This window comes from Pinus tabuliformis, chromosome 7 (genome assembly GCF_031772625.1).
Source record: "Pinus tabuliformis cultivar Carrire ecotype Pingquan chromosome 7, CPIR1, whole genome shotgun sequence".
In the NCBI taxonomy this organism is placed as follows: Eukaryota; Viridiplantae; Streptophyta; class Pinopsida; order Pinales; family Pinaceae; genus Pinus; species Pinus tabuliformis.
Window position 1 is genome coordinate 762,206,343 of NC_142293.1, and position 25,963 is coordinate 762,232,305.

Sequence of the window (25,963 nt, forward strand, 5' to 3'; positions counted from 1 at the left end):
AGGGTGGATGAAGATCAAGCTATTCATGTGGTTAGTTTATCACAAGAAAATATTAACTTGGGACAATATTTGGAAAATGGGAGTTATTGGGCCATCTAGATGTCAACTATGTGAAGCCCAAGAGGAAACTATGGAGCACATTCTCAATAGCTGCACATTCACCACCTGGTTGTGGGATTCTTTTGCCACCATTTTTCAACAGACAGACAGAGATAAAGAAAGTATAATTAACACCCTAAACAAGTGGAGAAGAAACTTTTCAGAAAATGAGCTCCTTAACTTGGCCTGGGCCTTTACGCCAAGCTTCATTATCTAAAATGTTTGGAAATAAAGGAATAAAAGAATTTTCAAGGAGGAAAAAACTATTCCTCTTCACCTATTAGATCTGATCTTGAAAAAAATTAAGGAGATAGTTAGCACCACTGTGTGAAATTATCCCAAGAATCTTCCTACTAAATATGAGCTGAGAACTCTCATGCAACTAGGTTTGCATGAGATAATTCCCTAGGGACAATGCAGAAAGGAAAAAAATGTTGAAACGGAGAAGGATTTCTGGCATCCTCCACCGAAAGGTTATCTGAAATGCAATGTGGATGGTGCTTCAAAAGGCAACCCTGGAACAGCTGGTTATGGAGGTTTGTTAAGAGACAAAGAAGGGAACATCATCTTTACTTTCCACTACCATTGAGGGTTAGCCACCAACAATATGGCTGAATTAATGGCATTGGAACAATGTTTAGAGCTTCTGAAACTGAGTCATAGCTCAAATGTCGTTGTAGAAGCAGATTCATAGATCTCCATCAACGCGGTCAAGAGAATCAGTTGTGGAACAACGCTAGAGAAGGTCTCGACACACTGGAGACTAATTCAAGTGTACCAGAGATTTCAAAATCATCTCCTGAGTCTTTGAACTGTTAGTTTCAACCATGTTCGAAGAAAAGCCAATAAACTAGCAGATACACTCGCCAATCATGGAGTGATTAATTTAGAGTGAAAAATTGAGCTAAAGTGGCAGGAGATACCTCAGAGCAGATTTAAAGCTCTCTGCAATGAACAAGCAGTAGAGGACAGAGAGATATTTAAATATTGGGCCAGAGTAAAAAGTATGGAATGAAGGTTTCTGAACACGTTCAATCCCAGTACTTTAGTTGGTTCCTGGATGAAGAACAAGCTTAGACTAGTTACTTTATACCCAAGTGTGATTTGTCCTATCTCCTCTTTACTTCGAATCACAACTCTGGAGCCTATTTATAGTTAGTGGCAGTCTTGAAGACTAGTTCTGAAGAGAACTCTCGAGGGCAGAGTGGTTAGTTCTTTCTGACGGTAGCTATTTAATGGATTACAGATTTCTGTGGTTCGGTTTTTTAGAATCTGAACTCGGATAATCCACAGTTTTCATTTTTCTTTGTCGATGTTTTGAGTCTAGACCAAGACTCATCATCAGGACTTGATTTACAAAGGAGAGAGAGAAATGTGTTGATAAATAGGGTTTGAGGATGAACTGTCAAGAATGTGAACCGACCAGTTTCATGCTTGAATAAACTGGATTATATTGTATTAAGGTTCTTTATTTTTAATTTTATTTATTATTTATTATTTATGGAAAATTATTATAGTTAAATATTAATTTTCTTTTAAGAGAATAGTTTTAGTAATAAGTTTTTTAATTTATAAATGATGATTTAGTTTTAATTATTTGTCACTTTATGGTACTTATGATAATATTTTAAATTTGTTACTAGGTTTCTAAGGGATTGAATTAAAAGATTAGGATGATGTCAATGTTATAATATTTTGTAATTTTTGATAAATTAAAGTTATTTTTATTTTTTATTTATTATGCATGAATATAATTATATTCCTTGATTAATAAGTAATAAAATTAATTGACATGTAAATAAACATACATGTTAGTTATACATGAATATTCTTTTTAACCAAGTAAATATGATAATAGCTTGAGTTTTTTATTATTAATTTTTTATTTTATGATTTTGTTTATATTTCTTTTAATCTTATAATTTTTGAAATATTATGATTTTTGTTTAAATTTATTAATCTTTTAATGTTCTTATACTTTTGATATTTAAAATTTTTATTAATAACTTTATTTATTATACATGAATGCCATTATTATATATTTTATTAATTGCTTGAGTTTTGTATTAATTTCTTGATTACTTAATAATTTGTTTTTAACTCATTGTGATATTTTTATATCTTTGTCTATTTTTCATTTAATATATTTAATTCATGTAATATTTTAAGAGGATAATGTGTCATTCCTGATTGGGCCTATAAGCTAGATAGCGCATTAAGCAAAGTTTTTTAGGGGCTTCTCAATTATATTACATTTAATCTTTTTATATTCTTATTATTTTGATATTTTAAAGTTTATTTATAATTTATTTATTATACATGAGAATACTCCTTATTATACTTGCTTATTAATAGTTTGAGAATACTCCTTATTATACTTGCTTATTATACTTGCTTATTATACTTGCTTATTGAGTATAATAAGGAGTATTCTCATGTATAATAAATAAGCAAGTATAACAAGGAGTATTCTCATGTATAATAAATAAATTATAAATAAACTTTAAAATATCAAAATAATAAGAATATAAAAAGATTAAATGTAATATAATTGAGAATCCCCTAAAAAACTTTGCTTAATGCACTATCTAGCTTATAGGCCCAATCAGGAATGACACATTATCCTCTTAAAATATTACATGAATTAAATATATTAAATGAAAAATAGACAAAGATATAAAAATATTACAATGAGTTAAAAACAAATCATTAAGATAAATTATTAAGTAATCAAGAAATTAATACAAAACTCAAGCAATTAATAAATAAATAAAGTATAATTAATAAGCAAGTATAATAAGGAGTATTCTCATGTATAATAAATAAAGTATAATTAATAAGCAAGTATAATAAGGAGTATTCTCATGTATAATAAATAAAGTATAATTAATAAGCAAGTATAATAAGGAGTATTCTCATGTATAATAAATAAATTATAAATAAACTTTAAAATATCAAAATAATAAGAATATAAAAAGAATAAACTTTAAAATATCAAAATAATAAGAATATAAAAAGATTAAATGTAATATAATTGAGAAGCCCCTAAAAAACTTTGCTTAATGCGCTATCTAGCTTATAGGCCCAATCAGGAATGACATGTTATCTTCTTAAAATATTACATGAATTAAATATATTAAATGAAAAATAGACAAAGATATAAAAATATTACAATGAGTTAAAAACAAATCATTAAGATAAATTATTAACTAATCAAGAAATTAATACAAAACTCAAGCAATTACTAAAATATATAATAATTGCATTCATGTATAATAAATAAAGTTATTAATAAAAATTTTAAATATCAAAAGTATAAGAACATTAAAAGATTCATAAATTTAAACAAAAATCATAATATTTCAAAAATTATAAGATTAAAAGAAATATTAAAAAAATCATAAAATAAAAAATTAATAATAAAAAACTCAAGCTATTATCATATTTACTTGGTTAAAAAGAATATTCATGTATAACTAACATGTATGTTTATTTACATGTCAATTAATTTTATTAATTTTATTACTTATTAATCAGGGAATATAATTATATTCATGCATAATAAATAAAAAATAAAAATAACTTTAATTTATCAAAAATTACAAAATATTATAACATTGACATCATCCTAATCTTTTAATTCAATCCCTTAGAAACCTAGTAACAAATTTAAAATATTATCATAAGTACCATAAAGTGACAAATAATTAAAACTAAATCATCATTTATAAATTAAAAAACTTATTACTAAAACTATTCTCTTAAAAGAAAATTAATATTTAACTATAATAATTTTCCATAAATAATAAATAAAATTAAAAAAAGAACCTTAATACAATATAACCCAATTTATTCAAGCATGAAATTGGTCGGTTCACATTCTTGACAGTTCATCCTCAAACCCTATTTATCAACGCATTTCTCTCTCTCCTTTGTAAATCAAGTCCTGATGATGAGTCTTGGTCTAGACTCGAAACGTTGACAAAGAAAAATGGTAGCTATTTACCTGTATTCCTCATACGAAGCGGAAAACCAGGCACATAGCGGTTTCTAGGTGATCGCTTGGCGTCGGAGTGGTAAATGGTATTGGGATTTTGAAAGCGATTCCACTGGGCTCCTGACGCGTGGCAAGGGGTGGTTAGGAATACCACCTTACATCGTGCCTTATCTTTCAGTCAGCTAGGCGTTGCGATTTTTATCTAGGTCGTCCGATTTCGAAGTATGAATCAATGGTCAGGTTTGGTTGTGTGGCTTGGTGGGGCCACCAGTACTATCACGCCTTTCGAGAAATCATGTCTAACCTTAGGAGTAGTAGGGGTTTTCAGAGTTTCAAATTTGGTCAAATTTCATTATGTCTAACCTTAGGATTTATTTGAAAGGTTAGCTTTGTTTTTGCTGTGGGGAAGGTCATTTCTAAGTCAAAATGACCGGTTCTCCTAAGTCCTTGAAGCGTAAATGCTTTTTGTAAATGCTGTAACTTTACTTTTTGGATAATGAAATAGAAGGATAGTCTCTTGCTTTAGCAAAAAATAATTCAATATAATATAACTAAACTATTAATATTAAATTCTAATTATATTTATAATTAAAGAATGTTATTAATGATATAATCATTTTTCATTGATAAACTAATTTGATTATATTAATAATTTAACGGATTATGTTGATAATTTTAAAATTTATTATGATTGATAATATTACTAACATTATTTCTCTAAATATAATTAACATTGTATTAATGATATTATTAATACTATTTTTAATTCACATTTGAAAATTATTGCTATTATTATTAATATTAATGATAATATTTGTTAAAATATATTATTAATGTTATAATCATTTTTCATTGATAAATCAATTAGATTATATTAATGATTTAAAGGATTGATAATTTTAAAATTTATTATGATTAATAATATTACTAACATCGTAACATTGTATTAATAATGTTATTATTAGTATTATTAGTATTAATGATAATATTTATTAATATGAATGTTTTGAATAAATATTATTAATGTTATATAACAATCAATATTGCATTAATATTAATAATATTTAATATTAAAATATTATCAATAATATATAATTATGATGTTATTAATCATTATTTTAATATAAATATTAGACATTAAACATATTGAAATTAATATATTATTAAATTTTAATATTAGTTTCAAATTTAACATAAATTCTAATATAAATCTAATAATATTACACTGAAATATAATGTTTAAAGTTTAATATAAACTTTCATTTTTTATTATTAAATTTAATATAAAAAAATGTAATACCCAAAGGTAAAACTTAAAAAATGCTACTACAATTTAAATCTTAATATGAAAATGTAATACATAAAACTAAAACTAGTAATTATTTAAAACAAGGGAAGTTGCGAGGCAGCAAGTCCCTACATTGAGTGGGGTAGTTTCTCAAGCAGAACTTGTTTAGCCTTGTCTGCCCTAAGCTGTTGTCGGTTCAAGCTACACGTGTTTAGTTTGATATCGCATTAGCCACAAGAACATAACGCTTAAGTGGCAGCATCAGAGAAAGAAGTAAAGGAGCATAAATTCAATCAGAGAATTGAACAAATGCAAAGAGAGCTGGATAAACTAGGTGGGTAGAAAAACTAAAAGGTATACAAGTGGAGTATTAAACACTTGAAGAGAATAACTTGGCACTGCCTTAAGGGGGAGGAACAGGGGAACTAAAGCTGACCGAGTTAATCATCAAATCTCCAAACTGCAAGTACTATGATCATTATGGGTTGGTCTCGTTATGGGTTGGATTAGTTAGAAACAAGGTGGGCTTGAAATAATGTGAGAGGACTGCAAAAATCATATGGTAGCATAAAAAATCAAGGTAGAAAAACTGAAAGGTATACAAGTGGAGTATTAAACACTTGAAGAGAATAACTTGGCGCTGCCTTAAGGGGGAGGAACAGGGGAACTAGAGCTGACCGAGTTCATCTTCAAATCTCCAAACTGTGAGTATTGTAATCATTATGGGTTGGTCTCATTATGGGTTGGATTAGTTATAAATTAGGTGGGCTTGAAATAATGTGAGAGGACTACAAAAATCATATGGTAGCATAAAAACTCAACATAGAAAAACTGAAAAAGAGAGATGGATAAACTAGGTGGGCTTGAAATAATGTAAGAGGACTGCAAAAAGCATATGGTACGCATACTATTGACAAAAGACTGAAGACTGAGATTCAAACTTTACCTGAAGACAGAGGTCCAAGTTAAGATAGAGGTTCGAATTGATGATCTTGTACACTAGGCCAATACCTAGTAACTTGCTAAGCAACCTATTGTAATATGAAGATGGCCTCAAGACACTTTACTTTGACTCTTTGAAGAATCACCACGTGTTATATAGTCTGCTAAAGAGACTGAATCATCTTCAGGCAGAAACCTTGTGTATAAACTCTGTTGTAAGCATACTATTGACAATAGTTTGACGACTGAGATTCGAAATTTACCTGAAGACAGAGGTCCAAGTTAAGACAGAGGTCCAAATTGATGATCTTGTACACTAGGCCAATACCTAGTGACTTGCTAGGCAACCTCTTGTTGGGTGTATAAGGTTGAGATCCCTGAAGGAAAATTCTATTTTTAGGGACAAGATCCCTAAGAATTGTCTTCCTGAAGCATGCCTCCGTGAAAAAGTTATAGATTCCACTTGGGAAAGGTTTTGTGTAATTCTGAGACTCTTTATGTGTGAGGACCTGTAGACAGCTTGATGCCCTGAAGTTGACTCCTTTACAGTGGAGGACCACCCTGTGAGCTAATGGAGAATCACCTTGCCATGACTGTGCACATGCAATCCATGTGAACCAAGAGGAACATTGCTAGGAGTGTGAAAGAATTCTCTGTGGCCCAACAACTAGAAGTCTGAGGTATCTCTGTTACATGAAGATAACATTCATCTGTTGAAGGTATGAACAGGGAAAATTGACAAGGTATGTATCTTGTTTTACATTGTTCAAGATCTAGGCATGAATATTTGTTAATGTTTCCTTCCTAAGTTGAAATGCTCTTGATTATATTGCTGAAGAGTTGTTGAAGCTCCATAGAAAGCATATGGTTAGCAAATCTGGAACTTGTAACAACATATGCATTCTTGTAGAACTCGCAATTAGATTGGCAGGTTCTGGGGATTTGAATATTGACCCTTGCAAAGTATGATTCAAGAAAACTTCATTGTTGTTGAAAGAAGTCCTAGATCTTGGGAATGGCAAATAAAAATATTAAAAAAAATATCATGTAGCTCATGCTTAAGAGGGAGTTGTCCCTGTTCATAAAAGATAAGTGTTCTATCTTTCTTCTTTTACTATTATTGATTTCTTCACTAAATCTAGTATCTTGCTTTATTTTCATTGCTTGATTATAACTATTTTTTTATGCTCTCTGGAGAGGATTGCAAGTAAACAATGAAAATTGTCTGTGCTAGAAGAAGTCATAATATCAAAACAAGGACAAAGTTTGTGACTAGCCTCAGGATTCAAAGGGAGCTTTGAATCTTGAAAGGGTTGTGGATTTAGAGGGAGCTTTTGATACAAAAAGAACCTTGAATTTAAAAGAAGCTTTGGACTCAGAGGGAGAAGTTTAATTCTCTAGTTTTGAGGCAGTCTTTAAGAATTATATTTTATAGCCAAAGCTGTGATAGGCCTTTGACAAGCCTATCCTAGATGTAGATGAAGTACTTGCACTTCAGGGACAAGCTTGGACTTGTTAAGATAGGTTCTCAGTAAGAGGATAGACATATTCCCTATGTGTCATGTTTGACCAGATTAGGGAATATGGTTCAATAGTATCATGGACAGACATTTTACCTTAGGGCTAGTAGTCTAGAATGGGACAATCATTCTACCCTAGAGAATGGCCCAGTAGAGGATAGTCATTCTTCCCGTTTAAAGTTGCTATATGAGAACTCTACTTTTTTAGGTACATGATTCTTGATAGGATGTCATTTTTGCTTTTGCTCCAACAGCCTATAATATAACTGAGGTGTGTTCCTCAGCAATACAAATATATTCAGAAAAATCGCATTAGAAAATCTTTGTCGACGTGTTTCGAACCAACGAGTGTGGTTCATCATCAGGACAAGTTGAAAAAATCAGATCATGGCTACATATTAAATAGGGATGGCAGATCTTCCAACGGTTAGGTTTGACTGGAAAAACAGCTATATTAGACTCGATTGGACCAAGGCCATAATTGATTAAGAAACGGCTAAATTAGGTAAGTTTATTTAATTGTAATAATATTCTCAATGAGTTAGAGTAAGAATATTAATCTTTTATAATGTCATTTAATACATTCTTGGTTTATTTAATAAGTTTTATAAAAATATTATACTACATCTTATTAAATCATTATCATAACATTATAATAGTGGTAGTATTTTCATCATTATAGTTTTTTAGCCAAAACCTACTACTCAAATCTAAATATTAATCTTATAATGGTTAATATTGACCCCTTATAATTAGTTATAATCAAGATAATCTTAGATATTATTAATGTATAATATTAATATTTATTTAATACAAGTTAATCTTAATTATAATGTTATTATTAATAATTATTTAATATGAGTATAATCACAATTATAATGACATTATACTAATATCTTTCCATTTAAATCATGGAATCAAAAATATTAATTAAAGTAATCAATTCCAATAAAAATAAGAACGTAATTAAACAGTACAAAAAGCAGAAACATTTGAAAATGGACCATTCCATTTCTTTGCAATAATTTATCTGCCTCAAGACACAGAGAATAATTTCTAATTTTAACTAAAGAATATAGATGACGAGGGACACATACGAATGGCTAGAAATAGATGGCATTACAGTACGTTCTATTTCTAAAAATCAAACGAGAAAAAACCTATGAAATTATTCATTAACCCATACTTCTTTACATTATATCCTTATGTTATTCTTCTTTACGAGTATTTATATATTAATTTAGGATATGTGCATTTTTTACCAGATTAATGTGCATTCCTTTTGTGTTTTTACATTTAGAAATTACTAAAAATGGACTAAAAAATTATATATTTCAATATTACTTTCCAGAACTTTATTTTTCTTCACTTCTGCGTTTTCATAAATGATTATACATTTTACTGTCCTTTACAAATGATTAGGCAACAAAAGAATATATTTTAAAATAAACAAAGGGATGTTTTCTTTATTCAGAATGGCACAATTAACACAAACCTTCGAATAAAACTAGGGCATCGATGATTATAAGAGATGGCCCGACTTTTGGCATGTGACGATCAGTTGCCTACCATCTTCTTTTATGGAATGGTTGGAATTTTGATTTCTCTATATTCGTCATACAAAAAAAATAATCGATGTTTTAAGTTTATATGTTTATATATATATATATTTGTTTTTGGTTTATATTTTGGCGTGATTTTTTCATAATAGATTAATTTTTTACCAATAAAAAATTAATTAAAAAATTATTTTTAATAACTTAATTATGTTAAAAAATTTCATATATTTATTATAAGAAAAAAACCAAAATCACCATAACACACAAATAACTTGTCAAATTTTGAATTTCGGTTTGAAATTGCATAGAACTCTCACTATGAAATATTTGGAACATGAAATCAAATGGCATTGACCCATATATTCCATAACATTTTTATATTTGAGATATGACTAAAGAGATATTATTAGACATATAAGATGACCAACATAATAAAACTATTGAATATTATCAATAAAAACTCAAAAGTAGATTAATTAATGTAGTTTATGTTATGATTTACATAATCTGATATATATAATTAAATCTAAATATACGATGACCAGCTTAATAAAACTATTGAATACTATCAATAAAAACTCAAAAGTAGATTAATTAAGATAGTTTGTGTTATGATTTACATAATTTGATAAATATTATTAAATCTAAAGATAAAGTATACATTTTACCGTATTTATTTTAGCATGTTTTGAATCATGGGATATATATTAATATTAATAAGATTGAGTTCATAGTATTTGAACCTTTTAAAAATTAAAAGACTAAACTTATAATTATTGGACATTGTAGATCTCTTAACATCATGTTATAGGATTATGTTATGATTTTTTCCATTATTACATTCTTAGAGAGAAAACACTTATAATTATTAAATGTGGTAAAATCATGCTTTGATCAAATCCTTCATTCTATTTATCACCAAAGTTTAGTAAAATCTCTCTCTCTCTCTCACTATATATATAAACAAAAAAACCAATGTGTATAAAAGTAACATTAAATAAAATCATAACAAACTCACTCTAAAAGAGCTCCATATAGTATCTAATTAGTTTATTTTTAAGACAAAAGAATTTCATTGAAAATTGAAAAATAATTTTGGCCTTTATGTATTATTTAGAGTCTATACCCTTTAATATAACTTGTAGACATATCGACTAAAAGTTAAATATATTTAAATTATAATACTTTGACAACTCAATTGTGGAGATTTCAACACAAAGTATTTAACATTTGAAATGTGTTTATTTTGCTTATTGAAAGTATATAATCACTCATATTGCATATCTTTAAATTATCATTTAAAACCAAAAATTTATATTATGCCATCTAAATATTTAGATTCCTAATAAGACTAAGTTCCATGAAAATTCAGAGATAATTTCTGACATCTTCTAATATAAGATTTGATACAAAATATAAATATATGACACTCTAAAAAGGCACAAGAGCATACCACCAACGTCTAGCTTTCAATCCATCCAATAAGAGAAAGTAATTTGGAAACAAATTATTAATTGATACATATACATACTATTCTAAATTACGGTTTACTCAAAAATCGAGTTACACCAAGATAATGTCACAACTTACAAGTTTCTAAATTATATTTCCCTAATGATAATGAAAGCAATGATATGCCTCAAGTTGCATGAAAGGTATGCATTAAAGCCAAAGAAAAAGGGGAATTAGATATTTATGTAAAAGAATCTCCTCATATTTAAATGCATCTTGAGAAGCATAAAGGGAGAAAGGCTATGCCATAGTATCAAAATGATTCAATCCAAATGCATCACGTGTTTTACTGCATTTTCAAAAAGGTTAGTAAGATGTGGGAATTCTTCAACCTTGATGGCATTTTTAATGTGCCATCAACCTATAACAAAAACACATGAAAAAACTTTCAATCGATATCTTCAATTTCTTCCTATAGTATCAATCATCCATGTAAATATTCATGTATGTATTCCACATTCCATCATGATGGGTCCAGTCCTTAAGACTTTCGAGTTAATGATAAAGTTGTTGATTCGATTTTTATTAAGCGGTGGTTGGTTGACTTTAATGTTATCGTACTGGTGGTTTATGGAGATGAGGACATCTTTCCAGGCCTCGGGCTCCTTCTATACCCCAAAACCTTGACTGTTCATTTCATTTACTATGTTTGTTTTGTTGTGCCGCTCTGCTACTGGTGAGGTCTTTGGTTCTGCTACACGAGGGTTTGCTCTGTCACTTGTTTGAGATTTCTCTTTCACTATGCCTAGTTTGCAATTTGGTTTGGGTTTCCACTTGTGGACGATGTCTCGGCATGCTCTATGCTCGGAACCTGGGTGTGAAACCCTCGGTATCGGTCTCTGTTGTCAACTTTTGCTCGACTATATTTGTATTTTCAGTTGCAACTTTAGTTTATTTGTCTTGCCTCCATGCGCTGGATTTCACATGTTGATTATTTGTTTGGTTTTGTCTCAAGTTGCGGCTATGGAGTCGCTCAGCTTTCAGCTTCCACTCGGTAGTCTCCCGAAGGTAAGCCCTATTTCTATGCTAGTCGCTTTTACATTGTTTTTATTAGTCACTGACAGCCTTTGCTGCTCATGGCAACAAGAAACTCTGTGGCTGCAACCTCGGCTCTGTGGTTTCTCTGGCGGCTTAGAAAGGCTCGACTCTTCCCTGGTAAGTTCTCACAACTCTTCCCTCTGTCCTGGTTGCATTTTGTTAACGTAGCTGTAGATTTTTTTTGTACTTCGTTACTAATGGCCTGGTGGTTGGCCAATGCAGATGAGCGATGCCCTGTTCGTGGTCCTCACGCCATGTCTCCTACACCTGAACCAGGTAGGGTCACTCCTTGGTGTCTTCCTATTGATTGACTGAGGGTTTACTTATTCATAGGGTTTAGGAGTCTCTAGTTGTGGTTTGTCTTGGCTCTGCATTTTCTTGTCATTGTTCCTGTGGTTCCATTGTGACTCTTTTGTTTGTGGTTATACATGTATTTAAACGGTCCTACAATGACCTCGCAGGGGTTTGTAGTTCGGTCAACTCTATTCTGTTTATTGGTCATTTGAACAATGTATTATAGTGCTCGTTTTTTGACAAATATATATATATATATATATATATATATATATATATATATATATATATATATATATATATATATATATATATATATATAGATGTTGTAAATTCGATTGTTTAAATCTTGCAAAGGAAAATGGGAATGTAGTTGGTTTTGTACCTAAAGCTTGTCTTTGTGGATAATGGCTTTCTCGTTCCTTCGTATATTTGCTCTATTTGTGTTGCTTCTTATCTGGGAGCTTTCCTCGCTTTTTGTGCTTACTATTCACCTATGTGTATTTATTGTGCTTGTGGAAAAGAAAATAATTTAACAGTATTATGTAGGAATAAATCTAGAGTTGTAACATGAATGGATTTAGATTTTGTCTTCAGAAAATGTTTCTGTGCTTTCTCTTCGTTCAATTCTATGATGGAAAAAGATTACATTAGTTGCTTTCTCTTTTCGTTTTGTAGAGAACATTGGACAGTTAGCAAACTGCCAGTAGTTACATTATGTGGTTACATTAAATGGTTTCTGAATAACTGTCTTTTCTTGCTTTGTGAGTTAAAAACAAATTTTAAATAAAACTAAAAAAAATTAAAAAGAAATATGTAAGAAAACATTAACATTGGTTGAGGCAGACACTCCTAATAAATGAAAACTAATGAAACTCAAACTGTTTGAAAGAGACAAACTCCCAGCCATGTCCTTTTGTGAGCTGGATTCTCCTGCATCAAGCTCCCGAGGTAGGAGAAAATTCATTGCTCCGGTCCATGAGCTCCTCGATAGAATACCCTGCACATTGTATCTGTCCTACATCAAGCCACGAACTATCCTCAATAGGGTGGTTCTTCCACTTGATGAGGTATTGTAGGTACTCCTTTCTCCGAGTCCACCTGGCCACTTGTGTGTCGAGGATTCCTTCGATTTCAAGTGGCTGAGCCATAGGCATTTGTCTCATCCACGAACTACTCCTTTCCTGGGTGTCCCGCTTTGGTTGTGCCAAACTGTCCTCTTCCAGATTGGTAGTGTATGGGAATAAATCTGCCACATTAAAAATGGGCGATATTCCTATACCTGGAGGCAATTGCAGGTCACAGGAATTTGCAGAAAACTTATGCAGAATTTTACAAGGTCCAATTTTTTTGAATTTCAGCTTATTATATTCGCCCTTAGGAAATCTTTCCTTGTGCAGATGCACTAGGACCTGATCCCCTACATTAAATTGTACCTCATGTCGTTTTAGATCTGCTTTCTATTTGTACCTCTGACTGTTGTCCTATAATTTCATCTTCACCTGCTCATGTAGGTCATTAATTTCTCTTGCAAAGTCTTCCCCGTCAGCACTTCTTTTCTCTAACTGTCCCAAATCCCATAGCTCATGCACTCCTCAGGGATGCATTCCATACAAGATCTGAAAAGGACTACTTCTTGTGCTTTGATTCGATGAATCGTTGTAAGCGAATTCCGCTTGAGCAAGTACATGATCCCACATTCGTGAATTTTCTTCAACTAGACTCTGCAGCAAGTTTCCTAAACTTCCATTCACCACCTCCATTTGCCCACTAGTCTGTGGGTGATAGGCGGAGCTGAAATTTAACTTTGTGTCCAGCTTTTGCCACAAGGTGTGCCAGAAATGCCCTGTTAATTTCACGTCCCTGTTGGAAATTATGGACTTAGGTAAGCCATGTAGTCTGATGACTTTGGTGAAAAACAAGTGTGCTACATGGGTAGCATCACTGGTTTTTCTGCAAGGGATAAAGTGTGCCATCTTTGAGAATCTATCCACCACCACCATAATGGAATCAAAACCCCGCTGTGTTTTGGGCAGACCCAGGACAAAGTCCAGACTGACTAAATCCCAAGGTCTATTTGGAATAGGCAAGGGTGTGTATAACCCCGTGTTCTAACTGTGCCCTTTCACCAAATGACATATCTTACACCTGGTCACATACCGTTGTATGTCTCTTCGCATCTTTGGCCAGTAATAGAAATGACTGAGCTGATCCAAGGTCTTATCAATGCCGAAATGTCCAGCTAGACCTCCACTATGTTTTCCCGAATGATGTTCTCCTTCATCGAACATTCTAGGACACACAATTGTCCTCCCTTGAATAATAGCTCCTCCTGCAAGTTATAGTCCAGCCATGGACTATTGTTCCTCAACAATGGATTCTGGCAGGCTTCATAAGCCTCCTTGAAATCTGCATCTGTTTGATACAAGTCCTTCAGGTGTTCAAATCCCAACACTTGTATCGTGCTCTCCTACAAGAGTATAACTCTTCTGCTTAGTGCATCTACTACCTTGTTCACTTGACCACTGATATGCTTCAATACGAACGTAAAGCTCTGTAATTACTCCACCCATTTTGCATGTTTGTGATTCATCTTATGTTGCTTCATAACATACTGTAATACAGAATTATCAGAAAACAAGACAAATCCATTACCCAACAGATAATTCCTCCAATGCTTCAAGGCTTGGATGACAACATAAAATGCCTTGTCATAAGACGTATACTTTTGCCTGCTTTCATTTAATTTTTCACTGAAATAGGCTACTAGTTTGTCTTCTTGGCTGAGTACAGTTCCAATGGTTGTACCACTGGCATCACAACGAACTTGAAAAAGTTTGTGAAGTCAGGTAGCCTCAAAATTGACCTCTCAGTGATCTTCTTCTTCAATATTTGGAAGCTCTTCTCTGTAGCTTCAGTCCACTGAAAAGGTTAACTTGCCTTCTTGATTGTATCCAACATAGGTGCACGTATTCCACTAAAATCTTTTATAAACTTGCGATAGAAACTTTCCAACCCATGAAAACTTTGAACTTCGAATAGACTCTTAGGGGATGGCCAGCTAAGTATAGCTGCAACTTTTTTTGGGTCCATTTTCAGCTCATTTTCTGCAATCACAAAATAGACTAACTCCTTCTGAAAGAAAGTAAATTTTTCAGATTTATCAGCAACTTGTTTCGCTGCAATTTCCCTAGAACATATCCAGCATATCGAAAATGTTCCTCCTTGGTCTTGTTGAAAATCGGTATATCGTCAAGATACGCAATCACAAATTTCTGAATGAACTCCTTCAACATCTCATTCATCAAGTGCATAAAAGTACTAGGGGCGTTACTCAACCCAAATGGCATCACCAGCCATTCATACAACCCTTCATTAGTTTTAAAAGTTGTTTTCCATTCGTCCCCTTCTTAGATTCTAATCTAGTGGTATCCACTCTTCAGATCTATCTTCGAAAAATATGTTGCCCCGCTCAAACATTCCATCATGTCATCCATTCGTGGCAATGGAAATCTATATATGATTGTAATTTTGTTTATTGCTCGTGAATCTATACACATCCGCCACTTGCCTCCTTTCTTGGGAGCTAGAACTGTCGGAACTGCACATGGGCTTAAGCTTTCTTGAAATAGTCCCTTATACAACAACTCTTGTACCTATTTCCTAATCTCCTCATTGTCTTTGGGGCTCATTCAGTAAGCAACTTTATTCGGTAAACTAGCTCCATGGATGAAATATATGTGATGACTAATACTCCACTTTGGTGGCAATTTTGGTAGATCATCCACCACAATGCTGCTGAATTCCTGTAACATTTCCTAGATTTCTTTAGTTAAATCAGAAATTTCAGTGTGCAACAGCACTGTCCTTGGTCTCCTTACAACAACATACTTCACCTCGTCATCTTCGATCTATTTCAGAAATTATTTTCCACCCACCAGTAATACTTTTGTTCCACTAGTCTCTGTTGTTTCTTCCTCCTTGATGGGTACTAGCGTATTCTTAATCCCATCCTTAACAAACTTGTAACATTTTGTTTTCCCATCATGAACAAATTTTTGATCATACTGTCGTGGTCTACCTAGAAGAATATGACACACATCCATGGGCATGACATCACAAATCACTTTGTCCCCATACTTGCCAATATGGAATTCCACCTCACACTGCTCATCAACTAGCAGTTGGTGACCCTTCCGTAACCATGACACCTTATAGGGAGTTGGGTGCTTCAATTATTTTAAACCTAATTTCTCCACCATCTCTGTTGCAACCAGATTATCAGTGCTTCCACTGTTTATAATCAGTTTGCAGCATTTTCCATGTGACTTGCACACATTCCAAAATAATTCCTTCCTTTGGGTTTTTCAGTGGTTTCCTTTACTGGTTTCAATAGTACCTTGTTCAAGACTAATGCCTCTCCTATCTCTGGTATATTCTCTACCTCTTGAGGCAATGCCGCTCCTCTCCTCTGCCTCTCCTATCAAAGGATATGTGCCCCCACTTGTGGCACCTGTAGCACTGGTAGGCAGCTCCTCTACCTCTACCATTTTCCCTTCCTCTCCTAGTGCTACCTTCCTTTTCTGCTATCCCCAAGGTCTTTGAATTGCTGCCCTCTTCACTGTTGTTGGTGGTTCTTCCTCTGCCAAAGGATTGTCCTTTCCCACTGCTAGTTCCTTGTCCTCTCCTGGCATTCTACTTTCTTGTGATCTTCTCCTCTGCCTTTAAGGAATTCTGGTATGATTCCTCTATGGTTTTCGGAGAAAGAATACTTATCTCGTCCAATATCTCCAGCCTTAGGCCATTCACAAACCTTGTTGTCTTTTATGGGGTGTCTTTAGTATAACCAACTCTCAAATTCACCCGATAGAATTCTTCAGTATATTCTTTCACCGTCATTCCTCTCTGCTTCAAATTCTATACCTGTCAATGCAGAGCACTCCGGTAATCTTTGGGCAAAAACCTACCCTTCATCTTGGCGACCATTTTGGTCCACTTTTTAATTGGTAACTTATTCAAGCTTCTCCTCTCTGCTTGGACACTATCCCACCATAAGGCCGCGTGTCCTTTCAGCTTGGTGGCAATGAATTTAACTCTCCTATCTTCACTGACCTCCTCACATTCAAAATACTTGTCCAACTCACTAATCCAGTGCAACAGCGCTTCTGTGGACAAACTGTCGTCATAATTCAGAATTTCGGGCTTTGGCTTATGGCTAGCCAACAAGACTGACCTTAACAATTTGATTTCAGGTCCTTCTTCATCTAATCCATCTGTTGTAACTACAGCTTCTTCCTCACTATCATCCCCTACTTCCGGATCCCTTATCCTTCCTGCTTCTACTACCGCCAAATGGGCATTCAGGATCCTAATCTCTTCCCTCAATCCCTCATCTACTTCTCTTCCAATAGCTCTTCCATGACCTCTTCTTCTAGCTTCCATTTTATAAGAAAATCAGTTAACTGTTCCTCCTCTTATACCAAAATTTAATGGGTCTAGCCCTTAAGACTTTCAGGTTAATGATAAAGTTGTTGATTGGATTTTTATTAAGTGGTGGTTGGTTGAATTTAATTTTGTGGTACTGGTGGTTTATGGAGATGAGGACATGTGTCCAGGCCTCGAGCTCTGTTCCTTCCCGCTCCTTCTATGCCCCGAAACCCTGACTATTCATTTCATTTACTATGTCTGTTTTGTTGTGTCGCTTTGCTACTGGTGAGGTCTCTAGTTCTGCTACATGAGGGTTTGCTTTGTCACTTATTTGATATTTCACTTTGATTGTGCTTGGTTTGCAATTTGGTGTGGATTTCCACCTGTGGACAATGTCTCGGCCTGTTATGTGCTCAGCATCGACACCTAGGTGTGAAACCCTTGGTATCGATCTCTGTTGTCAACTTTTTCTTGGCTATATTTGTATTTTTAGTTGCAGCATTACTTTATTTGTCTCCCCTCCATGCACTGGCTTTCACAAGTTGATTATTTGTTTAGTTTTATCTCAGGTTGCGACTATGGAGTCACTCGGCTTTCGGCTTCCACTCAGCAGTCTCCCGAAGGTAAGCCCTCTTTCTATGCTAGTCACTTTTACTTTGTTTTTATCAGTCACTGACAGCCTCTACTCCTCATGGCAGTGAGAAACTCTGTGGCTGTGACCTTAGCTCTGTGGCTTCTCTGGCAGCTTACACAGGCTCGGCTCTTCCCTGGTAAGTTCTCACAACTCTGCCCTCTGTCCTGGTTGCATTTTGTTAACGTAGTTGTAGCCTTTTTTTGTACTTGTTACTAATGGCCTGGTGGTTGGCCAATGCAGATGAGCGACGGCATGTTCATGGTCCTCACACCGTGTCTCCTACACCTGAACCGGGTAGGGTCGCTCCTTGGTGTCTTCCTATTGATTGACTGAGGGTTTACTTGTTCATAGGGTTTAGGAGTCTCTAGTTGTGGTTTGGCTTGGCTCTGCATTTTCCTGTCACTGTGCCTATGGCTCCATTGCGTCTCTGCTATTTGTGGTTATATATGTATTTAAACAGTCCTGCAATGACCTCGCGGGGGTTTGTAGTTCGGTCTACTATGTTCTATTTATTGGTTGTTTGAACAATGTACTGTAGTGCTCAATTTTTGACAAATATATATATATATATATATATATATATATATATATATATATATATATATATATAGCTATAGATATATACATGTATATATACATATACATGTATATATATACATGTATATGTATATATCTATATGTATATATATATATATATATATATATATATATATATATATATATATATATATATATATATATATATATATATATATATATATATACATATATATATATATACATATATATATACATATATATATATATATACATACATATATATATACATATATATATATATATACATACATATATATATATATATATATACATATATATATATATATATATATATATATATATATATATATATATATATATATATGTATGTATATATGTTGTAAATTCGATTGTTTAAATCTTGCAAAGGAAAGTGGGAATGTAGTTGGTTCTGTACCTGAAGCTTGTCTCTGTGGATAATGGCTTTCTCGTTCCTTCATATATTTGCTCTGTTTGTGCTGCTGCTTATCTGGGAGCTCTCCTCGCTTTTGGTGCTTACTGTTCACCTATGTGTATTTACTGTGCTTATGGAAAAGAAAATAATTTAACAATATTTTGTAGGAATAACTCTAGAGCTGTAACATGAATGGATTCAGATTTTGTCTTCAGAAAATTTTTATGTGCTTTCTCTTCGTTAAATTATAATATGGAAAAAGATTACATTAGTTGCTTTCTCTTTTCGTTTTGTAGAGAACACTAGACAGTTAGCAAACTGCGAGTAGTTACATATGTGGTTACATTAAATGGTTTCTTAATAACTACTTTTTCTTTCTTTGTAAGTTAAAAGCAAATTTTAAATAAAACTAAAAAAAAGTAAAAATAAATACGTAAGCAAACATTAACATTTGCTGAGACAGCCACTCCTAGAAAATGAAAACTAATGAAACTCAAACTGTTTGAAAGAGACAAACTCCGAGCCATGTCCTTCCCTGAGTTGGATGCTCCTGCATCACATCAATACACACAAAATATTAAAATTTCATATCAAAAATATAAATATAATGGAGAACAAGAAAAGTGATATACATATATATATATATATATATATATATATATATATATATATATATAAACTTTGTGTAAAGTAAAAGACCATATAACTCAATAATTCTCACATGTCAAAAAGTCTTCTTTCCTTTGCAGCTTGCCAAATCTCATAAACTTGTTCTCATTTCACCTCTGTCATGTTAGGACCTATTAATGATATATGTATCAATGCATCAAGTGTGTTAATTGATAGTCTTATTCTCCTTATATATTTGATCATATTTATATATTTGATCATATTTTTCTTAGAGAACTCTCGTTCACATGGGATGGTGCTCATTGGTATGAGAAGCATTTCTTGCCATAATTTTATCATATTTGGATACTTAGAGTGCCAATCTTTGTTTGAGAAAATAGTTTCCATGCATATTCCATTGGGAATCTTTCTCCATTCAAATAAGCCACATCAATAAATTGATATAATTCTGTTTTACAAGTTGTAATATCAAACATTAGTACATTTTCACCTCCATTACATGTTTTATACTGCAAATATGAAGAAAAAAAATTCATGCCAATGCTTTGCATTATTTTCTCCGACATAAATATCTGATGGATAATGACAAGGAATAAACAGACTTATTGGATTAAAAAGATGAAGATCTAGAAATATTTAATTGAAACTCTCAATCAATGTTTGGACATAATTTCTTGTAATTTGTATGCAACTCTCAAGGGAGCCATAAATTCAAGCTACCATTGGTTGTGACAATTGTTCATCATGGATTGAGATATATAAAAGATAATGTATATGGGAATTCTCGTCTTTCTCAACATTTTCAAGGAAACCATCTTTAGAGTCTTTCGAAAATTTAGTAAGATGCATAACACCTTCTACAAAAGAGTTTGGTTTACAAAATTATACTTTAAGATTATTTAGTGCATGGTTAATAATTATTCCAAGAAATGTGAAATCCACATTATCTTCTTGAATTTTTTCATTTAGATTATTCAACTCCCTCGAAACATCAGCAAACATATTCAAACAAAATTGAACTAGAAAAATCATTTCCTTATGATACCATGATTTCTTTCTTTCTCTCTTCCACATGCTCAAAATAGCAAGCATCAATGTAACTAGTCTTTTAACCACTTGCCCCTAGAAAGCTATCGAATCCTATGGATTTGAATAACCTTCAATAATTCTAATTTCATTATCTCTAATAAAGTAATGAGTTCATTATTTCTCTTTGCTGAATTTCCAACCCATGAGTATACCTTGTTTGCTATTTTCTCAACATACAAAAACTCTGGCATCCTTTTCAAAGCATTTGATGCTACAAGTGCTTCAATATTTGCATGCAATGTGTACCAATAAGATTTGGTATATCATTATTTAACAAAATGACAAATCCATTTTCACATCCAACCATAGATGAAATAGCATTAGTCAAAACTGCTATTAGTTTCTGATTTTTCAACTACCTTGTTTCCTTTAAATTAATGATGGTATCATATATAGTCTTTCATTTTCCACGAGAAACAGTAATGATTTTCATAAATTGTGAGACTAGAGGGTCCAAACCTTTTAAGTATGGATATGTAGAATACACAACAAGGTGTTGTTCCAAACCATTGTCTGTACTTTCATCTAACATTATAGAGAAAAATGGGTTTTCTAACACTTTTCTAGTTTGCACCTCTTCAAGATAGTTTGATATAGAGTGAATAAATTTAGTAGCTTCTTTTATATTTATGTAGGAAGAATAATCCACTCGAGAAAGCATATAAGGCGTTTGTAGATGCATTTGAAGATGACAAATATCTTCATAAGTAGCAATTGAAATATCTTTTCTTACAATAAAATATGCTAACTACATGATGGTTATGACCATTTCCTTATTAGCCTCACTTATAACCACTGTGTTTTCTTTAATGGGATTTTCCAACCTTTCAGTTTCATACAAATTTCTCTGAGTTGATGTTTGATGAATAATATATTTTGCTTGAGTTGTCACAACATCATATTGAATGGTATTAAATCCATTTCCAATACCCCATGCATGGACCTTGATCCTTGTATTTCTCACAATTTTGACACTTCATATGAGTCTTGCGATATTCAACTTTGATACTATACACCCAAGGATTTTTTATCATCCACTCTACTCGAAAATCATGTTTCGATAAGGCCTTCCTCCTCAAACTACTAGATCCACCATCATGTCCTTCCTTTTCATGGCCAAGAATTTTCAGATCAAAAACGAACTCTTCATTCATATCTTCATTAGAATCATCATTCAAATGAGGTATATATGGAATATCTTTAACGTTAGAATTCTTTGATGTTTTAGAATATAAACAAAATTTGTCTATAGTTGATTAACCCTTCCTTTTTGGAAGCATTTCTGTTTAAATAATTTACCTACATGCAAAACAATTACAATAAATAAATAATTTTAAAAACTTACAAAAAGAAACAACTTAACATAGTTAGCTTAAAAGATATTATCTATAAATAAAAAATAAATATAAAGAAATAGTCAATTTAGATTTAAGAAATAAGTCATAGATCTAGATAAATAAAAAACTAATTTAACCTTTCATTGAACTCTAAAATAATAGTTTGAAGTTTAAATTATCTTTAAGTTTTCAACAACAAATAGAAAAATACAAATATAGACTTGCATTATCTAAGTTTAAATTATTATTAAATGAAAATAATCGAATAAAGGGTGGAGGATTGATAGTCATTACATAACCAAAGATTTCAAGTTAATAAAGTGTAATTACTAAAAGAATAGCACATTCCACCTTAAAATATATATGAATGTGGAATGAACTTTTTTATCTATTTGTAATTGTAGAATTTTATTAGTGAATAATTATTATGATTAATTAGATTTCTTTGTTTTGATAAATACTCCTTAAAATTTTACTTACCATAACATAGATACACTACCTACGAGCAAATCAAGAATAAGTCAATTAAAAAAACAACTTCAAACCTTGTTTTTATGAAACCTTAACATATGTAAAATAACGTAACATTTAAAATTTTTATGGGAATTTAATATTCTTAAACCTATAAATAATCAAATTAAGTTAAATCTATGTGCTATTAATAAATTTAACATAAATTCTTTTGAAATTAGAATATATTAAATATTAAGATAAGTGAAAATAAACTAAATATATAAAGTTAAATATGTGTTAATTATTATTAAATTGAGTGTAAATTTCATTTAACTTAGATATTGTTGAATAGTAAAATAGATAGAAAATATATAAACATATAAAATTGGTGTAACTTCAATCACATTATATAATAAAAAATTAACTACTTTATTTTTTTTGTACAAAAAAAATAGATAAACTTTTAAATTATTTTATTATATCTTGATAGAAATTAACAAACTAATGATAAATATAACAATATAACGATATTAAAAGTTTTAAAAATTTTCATATATATACACTCAACCTCTTTCCTACACTTAAATATATTTTTGCGTAACATTTTGAAAACCTTAACGATTATGCCTCCCCTAACTTAAATAACATTTTAAAAACCTTAGTGATTATGCCTCCCGTAACTTACATTGAGCCTTTGTAAACCGTATCATTTTCTATCTTGCACGTTGGATCATCTCTCCTAGGGCTCTTTCGGGGATCATTAAGAACACTAACTTTCTGACCTTTACGGACAAGGATATGGTAAAATAGTTGATCTGAGGGTAACTTCCATCATGGATATTCAATTTTCAGTTCTTATTTTTCTTTTTAGTCTACACATTTCCTATACATCTGGCACACAATTTTTTATTCTCTCAAGTTGACATCTGCGCATTCATTATTGCTTTGGGTCTGTCCAAAACAGCATAGCTGCACTTTAGGTTGGTATTCGACATCTGCCCATTCATTATTGTTCTAGGTCTCTCCAAAACAACATGGCTGCATTTTAGTTCAATACTCCCATCTCCATAATGATTTATGTTGTGCGCACAACCTGCTTTCGATTCATGTTGTGCACGACCTGTTTCATTTCTGTTGTGCGCACAACCTGCTTCTAATTTATGTTGTGCACGACCTGCTTCCATGAAGATGAACAGTTCTCTGTCGTCTCGCGTCACAGCTCATCAGCAACCCAACCCTTTATCAGTTCATCATCCTGCGATTCGCAGCTCATCAGCAACCCAACCCTTTATTAGTTCGTCATCCATCTTGTGATTCAAGGAAACAGAGACTTACTAAGACCGTGATCAGTATAACAGAGCGTCCGTTTTTAGAATCTCACAAACAATCCAGGGAAACCAGCGAAGAAGTCTGGCTCGTGTTCCGTGTTCAGTATAAAAGTTTCGGTGGATTTAGGTAGGCGTTAAACATTTTTATCTCAGAACTATTGAAGAATCCATCTTTATTGTTTTTGTTGTTTTAGTTGCATAGTGTAAAGATAACAACATATTCTAGCAATATATGTGTGTTCATGTGGGTACTCCAAACAATGTAGCGCTTCAGATTTTTACGTTCATCTACACCGGTATCAAAGTGTTCACTGCTGGGATGAAACTGTTCTAAACCATGCTTGACCTGCTCTATATTCCCCGTTATCACACGGCACAACACCATGTGCTCTTCTCCATTTTCATCAACATCCGAGTACACTGCACTGCAGGATGGTGAATAAATGATCACTCTTCAGAATGTTGCAATGTCAATGCAGAAAATCCCAAAAATAAACTATACTAAAATTGAACAATATTCAATTGAAGGCTCAACTAGATGTGCATATACCTAATATAGGCACAATTTTTAGGTGCAATATAGACACCAATGCCATATGTTGTGCCATGTTTTGGCGTTTTGGGATGGTCAAAGTCGTGGAGTATAATACCAGAAATGGACTTGTTAGAGGTGTCATGCCAAGCATACCTCATGTTGGCATTACCATAGGCAGACTTTCTTGCAACATCCTCTGCATGCCCTCGAAATGTCTATGATCAAGCATGTCCTGACACGGTCCTATAGATGCCCACAATAGTTGTTAATTCCACAAGCGTCTGAAGCCCACCTAGGAACCGGTCTCGCATTGCAACAAACTCTTTATCACCATCCTCCAATTTAATCATCAAATTGTTGATCTTCTTACTGCCAAAAAATGAACTTGACTGTAATTCCGGAGAAATGTTGGTGGAAGATCTGGAGTAGGAAACTCCAACATTACCACATTCTGGAAGTTTAGCTTCATTACATAGTTGAGAATGATCTCCAGTGTACTGTCTGACTCAATGATAAAACCCTGTTCCAGTGAACCTTCCGACTCAGACTTCACAAGTGTGGGTTTTTCATTCTTATTACTTGTAATTACTTCACATTCTCGAGTTTGCAAGGGTTTCCTTAAGGGAAATTTTGATGTCAAAGGAGGGATTCTCCTGGCAGAAAACCCTTAGGAAAAAACACTTCTCGTGAATATCAATCCAAGCAATCCATGTGTGAGACCCATCGCTCAAATCAATGTGACCTGCGAAGAAAACCAAGCAAATAAGAAAAATATAGATATAGATATAATGTTTTAAAAGATTATGAAACATTAAATTTTGCAAATTACACCACTTAAATTTACTATAAATAGCTACCAAAATTTACTACTCTAAAAAACAATAGCTACCAAAATTTGAACAAGATCCCAGAGTCCTCTATTAGTTAAACTATGCTTTATGTTAACACCATGCCTAACTTATACTAAAGACAATGACACTAGACGGAAGTCCACAGTGGCTATTTAATGTGCACAATATCCGTACCAATCCCTAGGGAATTGGGGTTGCAGGGCATCCCCTCGATTGGAATGGCAGGGACGTCGTTGAGGACGTGAAAGACTTCACAACGTTTCTTACCAAAGCTTTAATGATTCTCGGGATATCTTGACGTTTCCTTATCTAAATCTGACTTCTCAATCATGCTTGTCCACCCGTGAAATATCAGATTTATCAAACGAAAATATCTGGTTGATATAGGCAATATATATATTGATATCTCTGGTTTAATAAGATATATTGGTATTTA

At 32.5% G+C, this 25,963-nt stretch overlaps 1 pseudogene; it reads right to left on the reverse strand.

Annotated features, from left to right (window-relative positions):
* Positions 1-23,727: 23,727 nt before the first annotated feature.
* On the reverse strand, positions 23,728-25,732 carry LOC149249774 (putative inactive poly [ADP-ribose] polymerase SRO1; annotated as a pseudogene).
* Positions 25,733-25,963: the final 231 nt, after the last annotated feature.